At 36.1% G+C, this 15893-nt stretch overlaps 1 protein-coding gene and 1 non-coding gene across 2 annotated transcripts in view; one reads left to right on the top strand and one right to left on the bottom strand.

Moving 5' to 3' along the window:
• Positions 1-15893, top strand: part of LOC114328744 (tyrosine-protein phosphatase non-receptor type 13-like) — a 1179517-nt gene that overhangs the window by 321957 nt on the left and 841667 nt on the right. The gene's annotated exons all lie outside the window — the stretch shown is intronic.
• Positions 8175-8246, bottom strand: Trnaf-gaa (transfer RNA phenylalanine (anticodon GAA)). The gene has a single exon. It is a non-coding gene; the product is annotated as a tRNA-Phe (tRNA).

The following is a 15893-nucleotide window of genomic DNA, read 5'->3' as shown; positions in this document are numbered from 1 at the left end:
AAAAGCTCCCATACAGTAAAGTATAGCTCGATTACTATTGGTCTTAAAGAAAATTAGAAACAACTATTTTGTTTATTTTTTCAAAAGGTACATTTTTGTTTAGCAAAGTTGTTTTGATAAAACGAAAACTTTTTGAGTTATTAGCAAAAAACTGATTAAAAACATTGATTTTTTCGATATAGAACTAAACTTTCGATAGCGAATAAATCGAAAACTATTAATTTTATCAAACAAATGTATAGAACGTTTTTTGCTTAGAATGAATGTTTTTATCAACGTTTGCTGTCAAAATATAATAAAAAATTTCCACCCCCGAGATGGGGTGGCAACCACCCCCACGGTAAAAGCGCCTATCGGACTATCCACTTGGACTATCCACTACTTATTCTAAAATTTTCAAGCAAATCAATCCATTTTCTAAAAATTGCGAGGTTTTGTCCTATTTTAAGCTTCATTACTTGGACTATAAAGTAGATTCAGGATGTCTCCGACATTGTTTAGAAAAGTTCAGAAATGTTGAGCTACGGGTATGTATTTACGCTTACAGCCTGTTTTGTTTATGCAATCGATTCGGACTTGCGCAAATTTTGTTTGAATTAGTTTACGGTTATGATACCGGAATAATCTCAATAATGAATAAATCCAATTAACTTTCGAAGTCCTAAGTTTTTAATTTTGGATAAACCAAATGATAAATTAAAATTCATTTTATAATGAAACTTATTTACTTTTTTATTATACAGGGTGTGTCAAAAATAGAGGGTCGGTCGAATATCTCGCGAAATGAACATCGGATCAAAAAACTGTAAAATACGATTTCAATATTTTTTAAAAACCTATCGAAAGACATCAAACACGACTCCAGACTTCACCTCCTGGAAGTGCGGTGAGGGGTACCTTTAAAATCTTAAATAGGACTCCCCCTTTTTATTGCAGATTTGTATTCTTTGTGCAAAAATAAGTAACTTTTATTTGAGAGATTTTTTAGAATTGTTGATAGATGGCGCTATAATCGGAAATAATAATTACACTTTTATAAAAATAACTTTTTATAATACCACGTTTTTATTATTTATAGGACACAATATAAAATTGTAATAGTATATTATGCAACGAGAATTTAATGATGGTCATTATGAAGCGAGTATGACGGATACGAAACGAGCCGCCTAGCGGCGAGTTTCGTATAGAATACGAGCTACATAATGATAATTGAATGCAAGTTGTATACACGATTTTTTTTATAATCATTCACAACAAAAAATATCTTCAAATTTATTAATTTTGTAACGCAAACAAATTAAGCAGTTATATAGTTAAATTAATTATTTTGTTGAAACATTTTATTTCTAATATAACAATTATTAAAATTAATTTGAGGAAAAACTTTTAAAATCCCTATCGTCTTCAGATTTTCTTAAAAAGATTTAAGTTATAAATTATAAGTCAGTTTGTTTACATATTGAGAACTTTCAAAGCGTATGTATTTGAGTCGCCATTGGTCACTGCGCATGTGCCACCTTCATCACAAATGCCATATCGCGATTCTATTGGTTAAAAATCTGTATCGTAATGGAAATCTGTATCATAATGAAGCTCATTATGATATAGCCAGTGAAATCATAATAATTGATATATAAAATCTGAGAATAGAAAAACCATTTTATCTACTCTATCTCATATTATGCATAAGTTTTTAGTTTGTGAAAACTGCCATTATATTATGTAGATTGTAGATAGCAGTGCGTGAAGGATTTAAAGTGTGCGTGAAGTAACAATGTAGTTTAAATGGGGTTTACTTTTTCGCACTGTTTTTTTGGCACACTTTAATAACGAGCGATCCACAATTTTTGGGATCAAAGCTAGACGTGCAAAAAATTACGTATCCCTAATAGCACACGACGTCCAATGGACGTCCAAAATAGGTCCATTTTTGGTCCTAACGTCCATGGACTATAAATGGACGTCCTTTGGACGTCCCATGTTGGACGTCCTTCGGAAGGAATAAATATGGACGTCCTTTGGACGTCCGACGTTGGACGTCCTTCGGACGGAATAAAAATGGACGTCCTTTGGACGTCCGACGTTGGACGTCCTTCGGAAGGAATAAATATGGACGTCCTTTGGACGTCCGACGTTGGACGTCCTTCGGACGGAATAAAAATGGACGTCCTTTGGACGTCCGACGTTGGACGTCCTTCGGAAGGAATAAATATGGACGTCCGACGTTGGACGTCCTTCGGAAGGAATAAATATGGACGTCCTTTGGACGTCCGACGTTGGACATTCTTCGGACGGAATAAAAATGGACGTCCGACGTTGGACGTCCTTCGGATGGAACAAATATGGACGTATATATACTGGACGAAATACGGACAATTCCCTAATAGCACACGACGTCATTTGGACGTCCAAAATAGGTCCATTTTTGGTCCTAACGTCCATGGACTATAAACGGACGTCCCATGTTGGACGTCCTTCGGAAGGAATAAATATGGACGTCCTTCGGACGGAATAAATATGGACGTCCTTTGGACGTCCATACTGGACGAAATACGGACGTTTTATGAACGCTTATATTGGACACATTATACCAATTACGAGATCAAATAGCAAAATAATTCAATAAAATATTAACTTGCGTTAACTTTACGTTAATGAAATACAGTCAAACCTGTCACTAACGGCCACTAAAATGAAAGAACTATTGGCCGATATAGAAAAGTGGTCGTTATTGCCAGTTTTTGTAGCCTAGATATACAGTACAACCTGTGTTACTGGCCACCTGTACTAACGGCCAGTTTAAAAATTCCCCAAACCAATTATATCTAGACTACAAAAACTGGCAATAGCGGTCACCTTTCTATATCGGCCAATAGCTTTTTCATTTTTAGCGGCCGTTACTGACAGGTTTTACTGTAATTAGTGTGGGGAATTTTTAAACTGGCCGTTAGTACAGGTGGCCGGTGTTGGCAGGGGGCCGGTAACACAAGTTTTACTGTAGTTTAAATCGATTAGATCGAAAGATTAAATCTTAATTCAAAATTGTATATTAAATTATTACAATTATAAAACTATATAGTTTAATATCCAAAACATGTTTTGATTTCATGTAATGTAATGAAAATCTTATTTGTAAATTATTGGTTACAATGTTTAACAACAGGAAATATTCAAGAATAAATAAAATAAAAGTTTCCCCTAACAACAAAACATTCCAGGAATTCTACTATCAAAGTTCTATTCCGTGAACATCTGATTAAATTATGGCTGGAAAGTTACCACAAGATATTCTATGAAAAGAGTACAATGTCCTCCTGGAGGGGTAAAATTTTCCATACTCTAAAGAGAGGCCATTTACTATTCAATTTGCGTTCATTTTCAAATTTGCCGCGCGAGTATCTATGTAGCGTCGCGTGGTCATTGGTCATCAAGTCATCAATTATTTCATTTTCATCATAAGATAACCTAAAAATTTAGTAAAAATTTTGATTGGAAAAAAATGCATCGATAAGGGGGTGAAAAATGGAAATTAGTGGCTTTTTTTGCTGTACTCAACTGTACTGTTTAGTATGCTAGTTTTGGCTATGGCTGGATCTCTTAAACAATTATGTAAGTATTATAAAATCCGTTTTCAATTTTCTTTATGAAACGAATCATTTATGCATGTATTACCTGTAAATATTTTGATTTTTAATTGTAAAGAATAGAAAAATTACCGTTCATTTTAATTTTTTTTAGAATCAGCTGAAAGTGGTCTACAAAAAACCAGATATAACCAAAATAAAGATATAAAAAGTGTATTGGCTAATTGGAAGAAACAACATTGTCCATGCATAATAAGTTATTACTTTATAAACAAATATTAATACCTAGGAATGGAACCTGGATATAATCATCAAGAAGATAGCAGGAATCCCGACAAACAACTTAAATAAGTACAAGAATATTGAGGAAATCCTCCTCGATACTACTGGGCAAACTAGAAGATTGAAGAGGACAAAGCCTTTTGAACTAGTTTGAGTGATAGGTGATAGTGAAAAGCAGAGCATAGTGCGTGATGTGGCTGTGTATGTTAGAATAGTGCACGATCTTGTTAGATTAGATAAGAGACGCTATCGGGTAAGCTCTTCATTTTAAGAAACATTAGTAATTTAGGTTAAATTAAAATTGCTCATTGGTCAGTTATGACCAGATTGCTTTTTTTATGTTTGGCAAAAAGGGCGTAAGTCAGAATTGCACATTGCTAATGTTTTGATGATTTCTGGACCAGCAAAAAACTGTTGTAGACGTAAACTGTATGTACCAATAAAAAGAGCCGATTTTTCTGGTCCAGAAATCATCAAAACATTATCGATGTGCATTTCTGACTTAAGCCCTTTTTCCCAAACATCAGAGAATTGTAATGTACAAATTCTCCTATCTGATTTTTCATGAATTTTGTAGGAGACGAAAAACCATTTTTAGGATCATCTCCTGCTTTCACATGTAAATTTTGACATGTCTTGTAGTAAATAGATAGTTGAATTTACTACAAAACATGTCAAAAAATATATGAAAACAGGAGGTAACCATAAAAAAGTTTTTAGTCTCTCTTACAAAACTCATGAAAAAACAAATCGGAGGTATGTCACATCAGTGACTATATCCAGGGAATGTCTAAAAAATATACTTTGATGTCCCAAGAACCAAATATAACCTTTATATATATACAGGGTGTAACAAAAATACAGGTCATAAATTTAATCACATATCCTGGGACCAAAAATAGTTTGATTGGACCTAACTTACCTTAGTACAAATGTGCACAAAAGAAAAGTTACAGCCCTTTGAAGTTATATATTAATAGCACCAAGGGCCTTAGAGGCCCATGGCTTGAAAAGTTTGTTTTTTCTTCATTTTCACGTTTCTTTATGTACTGAGATCTTCTCTGGCTTGATATGTGATTTTTCTCCATTCCTTCCTCTTATTCATTTTTCTTTTCTGACCCTGTAACACCATTCTTTCCAAATCTTTTTCGACCTCTTGCTTCCATCTATTTTCCGGTCTTCCTCTTCTCTTTCTTGAAGCTATAGTGTAGTTTAGTACCCTTTTCGGAGTCCTCGTTTTTGGCATCCTTTCAATGTGACCTCGTGATCTAAGTCTCTGTGCCTTTATCACTCATTTGAAGTTACAAAATGAAAAGTGATTTTTTCCAATGTATCGAAAACAATGTGCTTTTGTGCACGTTTCAATTTAATTATTATTGTAGTACCTACCATTTAAACAACGTTTTAAAAACTTTTTTGCCTCTTATTGCTTTTTCGAAAAGTCAATTTTTATCGAAATATTGTGAATATTTGTCAAATCCACCACATATTTGTATATGGTTAAGTACGATTATGGAGACTTGGTAATAATATGCAAACTTATTTATGCTTTACATTTTTAGGTATATTTTGAACCATATTAAAAAAGAAGCCAGACTCGATAAAACGTGCCTTATCGAAAAAATACAAAGAGGCAAAAAAGTTTTGAAAACACTCTGTTTAACTAATGGTACCTCAGTAATAGTTTAATTGGAACATACAACATTTGGGGGGTTTAAAGGAACAAAACCCCCATAAAATTTTTACGTGGACATATTAAAAAAGAAGTCGCAACTCGATAAAAACTGCCTTATCTGAAAAATACTAAGAAACAAAAATATTGAATTTAACTAATGGTACCACAATAATAAAATTGAATTGGAACATACACAAAAGTTTGGGAGGATTTAAGGGATCAAAACCCCCATAAAATTTTTATGGGGTGCACAAATTTCACCATAATTTTTCTTTAAGATATTCCTGCCATAATAATGCCACATGTCACATGTCCATTTTCAATAAAAAATCGCTAATAGTTTTCGATATAATCGAAAAAATCCATTTTCATTTTGTAATTTCAAAGGGCTGTAACTTTTTATGTGCATATTTGTACAAGGTAAGTTAGGTTCATTTGAACTATTTTTGGTCCCAGAATAATGTGATTTAATTTATGACCTGTATTTTTGTTACACCCTGTATATACAGCCCATTACGCACCACCTTAAAAATTGGGCATTTTTGATGTCTCGAATTTCCTAAACCTGTTGTTGCATCTAAGTGATTTTTTTTATAATATTCTAGCCTAGGCCCTAGAATATGTTACCTCCTTATGCTTGTCATGCACAGGGAGCTATACTGTAATATATATTATATCACATTACTATAGAGAGCGATATGATATAATATACATATATTACAGCATGACAAGCTTAAGGAGGTAACCTATAGCCTAGGCTATAATATTATAAAAACATCACTTAGATGGGACAACAGGTTTAGGAAATACGAGACATCAAATATACCCCATATTTAAGGTGGTGCGTTAATTTCTTGGAGAAGTGTATTGTAATTTAATGTAAATACTGTAATATCCAATAATTGTAATTTGATATAAGATGAAATATAAGTTCCTTAAAAAATATATTTTTTATTTCCCACAATACATTCTCCACAGGTCTAAATATCGTCGCTAGACGTCCACCGAATGACCTTCCAGGACGTTAGATGGATGTTCAGCAGCAAGACATTGGACCAAACTGGGACATCCTATGAATGCCCAAATGACGTCCACCGAACGTCCCCTCCGACGTTAGGTGGACCTCCATTGGACGTTTAACAACTTGGCCTTTGGACCAAAATTGGACGTCCTGTTAAGGTCCAATTCACGTCCCCTAGGACGTCCGATTAAGGTCCAATTCACGTCCCCTAGGACGTCCGATTAAGGTCCAATTTACGTCCGATTAAGGTACAATTTACGTCCGCTTAAGGTCCCATTTACGTCCGATTAAAGTCCAATTTACGTCCGATTAAGGTCCAATTTACGTCCGATTAAGGTCCAATTTACGTCCGATTAAGGTCCAATTTACGTCCGATTAAGGTCAAATTTACGTCCTATTAAGGTCCAATTTATGTCCGATTAAGGTCCAATTTACGTCCGATTAAGGTCCAATTTACGTCCGATTAAGGTCCAATTTACGTCCCCTAGGACGTCCGATTAAGGTCCAATTTATGTCCGATTAAGGTCCAATTTACGTCCGATTAAGGTCCAATTTACGTCCCCTAGGACGTCCGATTAAGGTCCAATTTGCGTCCGATTAAGTTCCAATATACGTCCCCTCGGACCTTAGATGGACGTCCAATGGACGTTCGGTAGCGCGACATTTGGACCAAAATAGGACGTATAAAGGACGTTCCTCGGACAAAAACGGACGTCCAAAGGACGTCCCTAAAGTCCGTGAAGGACGTCCAATGGACGTCCATTGGACGTCCTTGTGCTATTAGGGATGTCTTGTTTTAATCTGAATTTATATCATTGGTTTATCAATTAATTTTGATTAACATTATAAAACATAAAAAATCAGTCAAAACCTTTAACACAAAGCTTAAATCAAAAATAAAAAGAATTAAAAAAATTATAAGTAACAATAATAAGTAAAATCAAACAATATGCTGTATTTCACCACCAACATCTCTACATATAACCTAACTTTTCTTGTTTAGTTGACCTACACTGCAAAGGTGAGGTAAACTGGAAAGTATATCTGAATTAAGAATAGACATGTACTGTATAGCTATCTCTGTCGTTATAATCAAATATCCTTAACTGACGTCATGGTGATGACATTTGAGCAATAAATTACAACAAAAGTTTTGACAGTTTTGTGGTTTGAAAGAAGTTAGAATTTTTAAATATCAAAGGTCTAAAAATTGTAGAATAGAAATGAATTCCAGTGACGAAAAGTTACAGTTTTTTTTATTTGTTTATCGTAGATAAAATATTGTATGAAACTGTGCGTGAAGTACTTTTTGCGAACTTACGCGATGTATAGCACTCGCTCCGCTGTCGCTAGTGCTCTAAACATGCGTGCGTTCACAAAAAGCATACTTCACGAACTGTTTCATAAATAACTATTGTTGTTTCAATTTTGTAATCGATTTTAAACTCATATAAATCAAAAGAAAATGTTTAAAATGTTAAAATATTAATGAAACATATTTTGAATAATAATTATGATATACCTTAATATAGCTAATATTATATTAACTTAATAAAATATGACATATTAATATGCTAATTAACGTAAACTAAAAAAAATAAAAAAAAATAGGGAAAACCCGGATTTGAACCAAGAACCTCTCGATCTTCAGTCGAACGCTCTAACACTGAGCTATATCCGCTATTGACTAACGTACTTTACAACGTAATCTAAATGTTATTGCAGTATTTTCATTTAAAATGGCTTAGAATAGAATTAAAAATAAAACTCAAAGCATCCATATAAAAGCTGTTGAATATTGCATTGTCATCGAGTTCTGAGCTATTCTGAAAGTTGTATATGTCTAGGTAATCGGAAAGTATGTTTAAAATCAATTACAAGATTTTCTGGACACAGTGACAAAGAACAAGTATATACAAACGTTTTGATAAAAACTAGGTATCGTGATACCCTAGGTAAATTATATAAACGGTCTATTATCTCGAGAAATATACTACCAAATGAAGAACCAAAAAACATTTTTGAATATTTTTTAAAAATTTGACAATTAAAAATGACACCAAACAGGTGTCAATTTTGAAGAAGAGGATTGTAAGATAACAACAAATAATGCCAAAATTATACAGTCCAATTTGGAATACCAATGCGATAAATTGCTGAAGGAGCAGAATGTGTTACAGTTCACCAAAAATAACTGAAAATGTGAAAATAACGACGCTGTTGATGCGCATTCTTCATGCGCCGGACCTCGCACTCGCACTGACTGTCCAGACTGTTTGTATGTGCGTTCTCATTTCATTGTTCGCGCAGGCAATGAAAATTTCACACTTTGTAGCGTTTGAAAAAACTCCAACATTAATTTAAAATCCCAATTCCCAAAAAAATGTCTATTTTCCAATTTATTTTGTGAAGTTCAATATCATTATAAGATCCCAAGCCGACCCTGTATACAGCCATGAAGTATTGCAGCAACATTTCAATGTGTTACAAGATTCCTGTTTATTTGAGACGCAAAAACAGAATTTGTAAGAAGTGTTGACAAAAGTACAGTTCTAATGCGTAGATGAACTTTCTAGAACAAATCTTGAACTGAAAGTTGAGTTCTTGTCAACTAAGCATCCCTAAGGATCAAAATCGCTCGGTACTTCCGTCGTATTTTCCCCGATCTGTGGCTTCAGACCGAAGCGCAGATCAGTCCGGTTTGATTTCTTCAAGCGTGAAGATCGCTTGCCGACTCACCCCAAAAGGGCGTGGTGCCTTTTGTTACCCGCCGGTAAAGGGTATAGTATGTCGTTCTGGAAGATCTAGTGTGAGGGCACGATTTTTTTTTTACCCCGTAGTGAAGTTGGGTGCTCTTACACTGTGTTTGAGTTGTGACGCAGTACTATACGCCGGCGTGGTATGAAGTCCCTGTATCTTGTCCAAGTTCCTGTTTAAATGAAGTCTTCCGAGTCCCGATTGATGTCCTGATGTAGACATTTTGAGTTCCAGTCCCGTGATGTTTATCCAGTTGATTGCCCCGAAATAAAAAGGAAGCCATGAAGCCCACCTCAGGTCGATGACCCTGTTTGTTTGTAGATGAACCCCCTTTCCGTGTAGTTTGTGACGTGTGATAAAGGATTTTGTTTAAATATGGTATGATATATTTTTTTAAATTTTGCAAGGATCCCAAATGGATAAATATTTTTGTTGGTAAAGAGTTTTGAAAAATAATAGTTGTTTGTGCTTTCATGATGCAACTTGTAAATTAAAATGACAGTGACTTTGACCTTTGACAGCTGCGTCAAAATTTTGTTTTGACATACACTGTCCAACAAGTTCTTTTGTCATTCTTTTGTTATGTTAAATTGAAGATTTTTTTTGTAATGTAAAAGATTTGTAGATATTTTGTCCTGTAAAATCATTTCCTGTTAAAAGTTTTTTTGTTTGTTTAAAAAAAAAAAAAAAAAAAAAAACCACCGTAAAGTTTTAAATAAATGTTTGTGAAAGTGTATCTATCATCTCATTTCTGTAGCCTTTGGAAAAATTTTAACAGAAAACTAATGCAACTGTATGAAAGTTTTAGTTCAGGAGAAAAGAAAGAATATGGCATAGAAGCCAATAATAAGGAAAGATGTTGTCCCAATGTAACCCCAAAGAGGAATCAATGATGATTGTCCCCCCGATTGGTACCCGTAAGTAAGAAAGTATCCAGTAAGTACCCATAGGTGAAATAGAGGATTTATTTCAAACGGCGTCCCTTTTTGTTAAATAGTAGAAAGATCCTCTAGTCAGAGTAAGTACCCTTATGTATTTAGTTATGGTAGTGTAGTCATCTTAACACCCCTTCACCCTCCCTAACGAATCTACGACCTAGCTCCCGCACAACAAATGAGCTGCCGTCCCGCAACGAGGCTTTATGTGTCTGCTTCTTCTTCTTTAGCCCCATTCTTACCCCCCAGTATCTCTATAGATAGTCTTTCCTTGTTCCCATATGAGCAGACATGTAAAACGTAACAAATTGCGCCCAACGTGTGGGGCTCAAAAAGCTTCAAATGTCGCCCAACGTGTCAGGCCGATTCATTTTTCTGCCTCCTTCAGTATCCAGTAGTTGTCTTGTCCAGTTGAATGCTTCGGCTGGCCCCGACAACGTGGGGCGTGTTATTTCTACCCCCTGACCCCATTAGCATGTGCCCACTACCATATCCCTTTAGCCTCCTTTCGGTCTCATTTGTACTACAACTGTTAGGCAGTGCCCGTCTTGGGTAGCCGATCTCAGTTTGTGGTGCAAGTGTTTCCGATAACATGGAAGCTCGACTCGTGTCATGTTTTGTATGCCCATTGTTACAAGTCTAGCTTGTAGACATGTTCAACTAGTAGTTAGCCTATCTACTAGTCCCCAATGTCTTTAGCCACCCCCCACTTAGTGTTACATTTGTAACGTACACCCTGAAGTTTGACCCGAGTAAATATCGCCCAAGTCTTCCCATGTAGTTTAGCCCAGATTCCTCTTGTCTTGCCCCCAGAAACTGTTTCATGTCTGTTAGTGCCCCCGAAACTGTTTCAGTCTGTTAGTCCCCATGAAAGAGCCCATTTTTGTAGTTTTTGTTGCAAAAGTTAATAATTTTTCCAAAGAGGTGTAAGTATGTACACATTTTGTTGTGATGTTGATTTGGTCGTGCTGTTGATTGTATAGGCATGTACCATTTCATACATCATAGTGTATTTAACTTGTAACCCCATATGTATACTGGTATTGTATTGTATTGTAAGTATCGTAGAACAGAATTGTATGTTATTGTAGCGTACTAACTGTATTGTATTGATATTGTACCCATGATGAAAGCATTGATTTGAATTTTTTTGAAAATATTGATGAAATATATAGACAAACAGTTGAATAAAAAAGTAACGTAAAATTTTTTTGAAAATTTTGATTAAAAGTAACGTTAAATATTTTGAATATTGAATCCAATTATGAAGTATAACAGTATGTTGTATTTTTTGCATGTATTCCTATAGATCAACAGTTTTTTTACAGAATAATCGTTTTTTGTGATTTATTGATTTGGTCATTTGATTAGATGTGTGATGTTGTTGGTATGGTCCGTGTATGAGCTTAGCCCCGTATAGTCTGTGTGAGAGTAGTCCCTTGTTTTTCCAGCGAAGCCTATCTCTGTTGGTGTATGTCATGCCACAGGTTAGTTGGAGAAGTCATCCCATGGAGAAGTCATCCCCTTGAGAAGTGGCCCCGTGAAGAAGTGAAGAGGGAAACCGTGGAGAGGCCCCCCACTTCTGTGTTTTTTTCAAGCAGCCAGGAGAAAAGCTGTCACTTTTAGATTTGAAGATAGCGTTCTCTGTCGACACTGTTTGAGAATAACTGTCTTGAAGTGTAGAAGTTAGCCCCTGAAAAAGCCCCCCCCCTTGTCTGTGTTGCCCCTTGTTTTTTTTTTTGACTAATCTATCTTAGTAGGTGTCAAAAGGATGCCAGAGGTTAGTTAAAAAGAGCCCGTGAAGTAGTAGTTGAAGTCTCCCCCCCAGTGAAGTAGTTGAAGTCCCCCCGTGAATGAAGTATGTCTTTTTGTATCTGACATGTCACAAGTGTAATACTCGTGATGAAGGAAGTGTTGTTCAGCTATCTGTGAACACTTTCATTAGTAGTCGGAGCAAGAAATGTCTTATCCCGTGTGAGCTCATATAGGAACCAAATTTCAATATTGTTTGTGTTTGTAAGCCCCTGAGTATATCTAGAAGTCAAAAAGTATGTTGTTGTCTGTTTGTTTGTCTATCCCTGTTTTGTCTGGAAGTTTTAGAGCCCATTGTCTGTTGGCCCGTGTTGTCTATTAGCCCGTGTTGTCTATTAGCCCGTGTTGTCTATTAGCCCGTGTTGTCTGTTAGCCCGTGTCCGTGCTGGAGTTTGATTTTTTTTGGCGAATAGTTAGTTGACCTCTCTTCTCTTTGTTGATTGAAAGTAGGCCAAGAGCAGAAGCTGTGACAAGGCTGGTGAGGTTAGGATCTGGCCGCGTTGAGTACAGGTGAAGCTTGCTTTCGGTCGATAAATGGAAGCGGTTGTTCGTCAGAACTGTCATACTTTCCAATGTCCCTTTGGTCTTCCCCTTGCGTGTTGCTTTCACCCCCTGTTTTGAAAAAGTAGCCCCCCGTTTTGAAAAATAAAGTCCACCCCCAGTCTTGAGAAATGAAATGCCCCCAGTTTTGAAAAGTAAGTCTATCCCCAGTTTTGAAAAGTAAAGCCCAACCCCCCTGTCTTGAAAAATGAAGTCTATCCCCTGTTTCGAAAAGTGAAGTGTAGCCCTGTTTTGAAAATGAAGTCTTTCCCCAGCTTGTGATTTGAAAATGAGAGAGTTGTCTAGTGAACGTTCATGAAAGGTTCTTATGTCCTGGATTGGACTGTTGATTGAAAACGTAATGATGTAGTGTTCTCTATATCATATGTTGCGTTCATTTCCCTTAGTCTTGTTTAAAAAGTTTGATATCCTGTTTGAACCCAGTATACTAGTCTTTTTGGTCTTTTGTTGTTGTCACACATACCCCCTCCCCCTTGTTAGTCTTGTTTTGATTTTAGCCCTTGTTGTTGTCATATACCCCTTTGTCTAGCCCTGTCTTGTTTGAATGAGTTGTTGAAGTAAGTTGTTGGTGAGATTTTGTCTCACTGAGGTGTTTAGACTGGATTGTCTAAATCCTCGTTTTGCAGAACCGTTGCCGAAATGTCCCGTGAAACTCGCTAGGTGTTAGCAGAGTTTGGGCAGATGTTTATCTGTCAAACATCAACTTTTTAGTTTTTGTGAACCGCTCGCGGTTAGGCAACGAGGTGACAAGGCTGTGTCTGCCCTGGTATGTCACTTGTGTTACTGCTGTGGATGTCAGCGAGGTCCACACAGGGCACAAGTTTAGTTTCTTTCCCAAGGCACAGAAACTCTTGTCACCTACAGTTCTTTGTAGAGTCAAGAAACATTTAAGTCTACTCGACTTTAAAGAGTCTGGCGATTGATGGCACGCTAGCCCAATCCCTAACGACTTTTTTGTTTTGTTTAATCCCCACTAGCCATTATCTAAATATTTTGATATTGTTGTCCTGTCACACCTAAGATGTCCATGTTGGATTTTTTTCTGTTTGTTATCGAAAACTGGATAATCTTATCCAGGTTTCTCTTTTGCGCGGAGGCTTTGTAGCGTTTGAAAAAACTCCAACATTAATTTAAAATCCCAATTCCCAAAAAAATGTCTATTTTCCAATTTATTTTGTGAAGTTCAATATCATTATAAGATCCCAAGCCGACCCTGTATACAGCCATGAAGTATTGCAGCAACATTTCAATGTGTTACAAGATTCCTGTTTATTTGAGACGCAAAAACAGAATTTGTAAGAAGTGTTGACAAAAGTACAGTTCTAATGCGTAGATGAACTTTCTAGAACAAATCTTGAACTGAAAGTTGAGTTCTTGTCAACTAAGCATCCCTAAGGATCAAAATCGCTCGGTACTTCCGTCGTATTTTCCCCGATCTGTGGCTTCAGACCGAAGCGCAGATCAGTCCGGTTTGATTTCTTCAAGCGTGAAGATCGCTTGCCGACTCACCCCAAAAGGGCGTGGTGCCTTTTGTTACCCGCCGGTAAAGGGTATAGTATGTCGTTCTGGAAGATCTAGTGTGAGGGCACGATTTTTTTTTTACCCCGTAGTGAAGTTGGGTGCTCTTACACTGTGTTTGAGTTGTGACGCAGTACTATACGCCGGCGTGGTATGAAGTCCCTGTATCTTGTCCAAGTTCCTGTTTAAATGAAGTCTTCCGAGTCCCGATTGATGTCCTGATGTAGACATTTTGAGTTCCAGTCCCGTGATGTTTATCCAGTTGATTGCCCCGAAATAAAAAGGAAGCCATGAAGCCCACCTCAGGTCGATGACCCTGTTTGTTTGTAGATGAACCCCCTTTCCGTGTAGTTTGTGACGTGTGATAAAGGATTTTGTTTAAATATGGTATGATATATTTTTTTAAATTTTGCAAGGATCCCAAATGGATAAATATTTTTGTTGGTAAAGAGTTTTGAAAAATAATAGTTGTTTGTGCTTTCATGATGCAACTTGTAAATTAAAATGACAGTGACTTTGACCTTTGACAGCTGCGTCAAAATTTTGTTTTGACATACACTGTCCAACAAGTTCTTTTGTCATTCTTTTGTTATGTTAAATTGAAGATTTTTTTTGTAATGTAAAAGATTTGTAGATATTTTGTCCTGTAAAATCATTTCCTGTTAAAAGTTTTTTTGTTTGTTTAAAAAAAAAAAAAAAAAAAAAAACCACCGTAAAGTTTTAAATAAATGTTTGTGAAAGTGTATCTATCATCTCATTTCTGTAGCCTTTGGAAAAATTTTAACAGAAAACTAATGCAACTGTATGAAAGTTTTAGTTCAGGAGAAAAGAAAGAATATGGCATAGAAGCCAATAATAAGGAAAGATGTTGTCCCAATGTAACCCCAAAGAGGAATCAATGATGATTGTCCCCCCGATTGGTACCCGTAAGTAAGAAAGTATCCAGTAAGTACCCATAGGTGAAATAGAGGATTTATTTCAAACGGCGTCCCTTTTTGTTAAATAGTAGAAAGATCCTCTAGTCAGAGTAAGTACCCTTATGTATTTAGTTATGGTAGTGTAGTCATCTTAACACCCCTTCACCCTCCCTAACGAATCTACGACCTAGCTCCCGCACAACAAATGAGCTGCCGTCCCGCAACGAGGCTTTATGTGTCTGCTTCTTCTTCTTTAGCCCCATTCTTACCCCCCAGTATCTCTATAGATAGTCTTTCCTTGTTCCCATATGAGCAGACATGTAAAACGTAACAACTTTCAGCTATGTTTGGCGTACTGTACATGACAATTACAAGAATTCCAAGATGCTTTGAACGAATTACAGGTTCGAAGCTAGTTTCAGCTTGAATAAAAAAAAAGAATATAACCGAAGAAGTAAGTCTCCAGATGATCACAGTTAAACAGGAAGAAAATAATGATAAGACTTTCCGGGAATATATTAAAAAAGCATAGGTACTGTACTCAATGGGAATCTTTGTATCTTTCCATTGGTTTATATTGTCCAAATGTTGTCAAACAAAGTGCAGGAAGTCATGAACAAAATGGAAGTACATTTCAGAGCAGACCAAGAGACAACAGAAATTAGAAGATTAGGCGGTAAAACTAACAACTCGGAAAGACCGGTCCTTGTTGAGCTAACAAGTGGAAGTAAAAAAATGGAAATCCTAAAGGCAAGCGGGAAATTAAAAGGAACAAAATGGTTCGTGAATGAGGATTACCCACAAGCCATTTTGGAACAAAGATAAATA

Source organism: Diabrotica virgifera, chromosome 1 (assembly GCF_917563875.1).
Source record: "Diabrotica virgifera virgifera chromosome 1, PGI_DIABVI_V3a".
Lineage (NCBI taxonomy): Eukaryota > Metazoa > Arthropoda > Insecta > Coleoptera > Chrysomelidae > Diabrotica > Diabrotica virgifera.
Note: the sequence above shows the minus strand (reverse complement) of the source record. Positions and strands in the feature narration are given on the sequence as shown.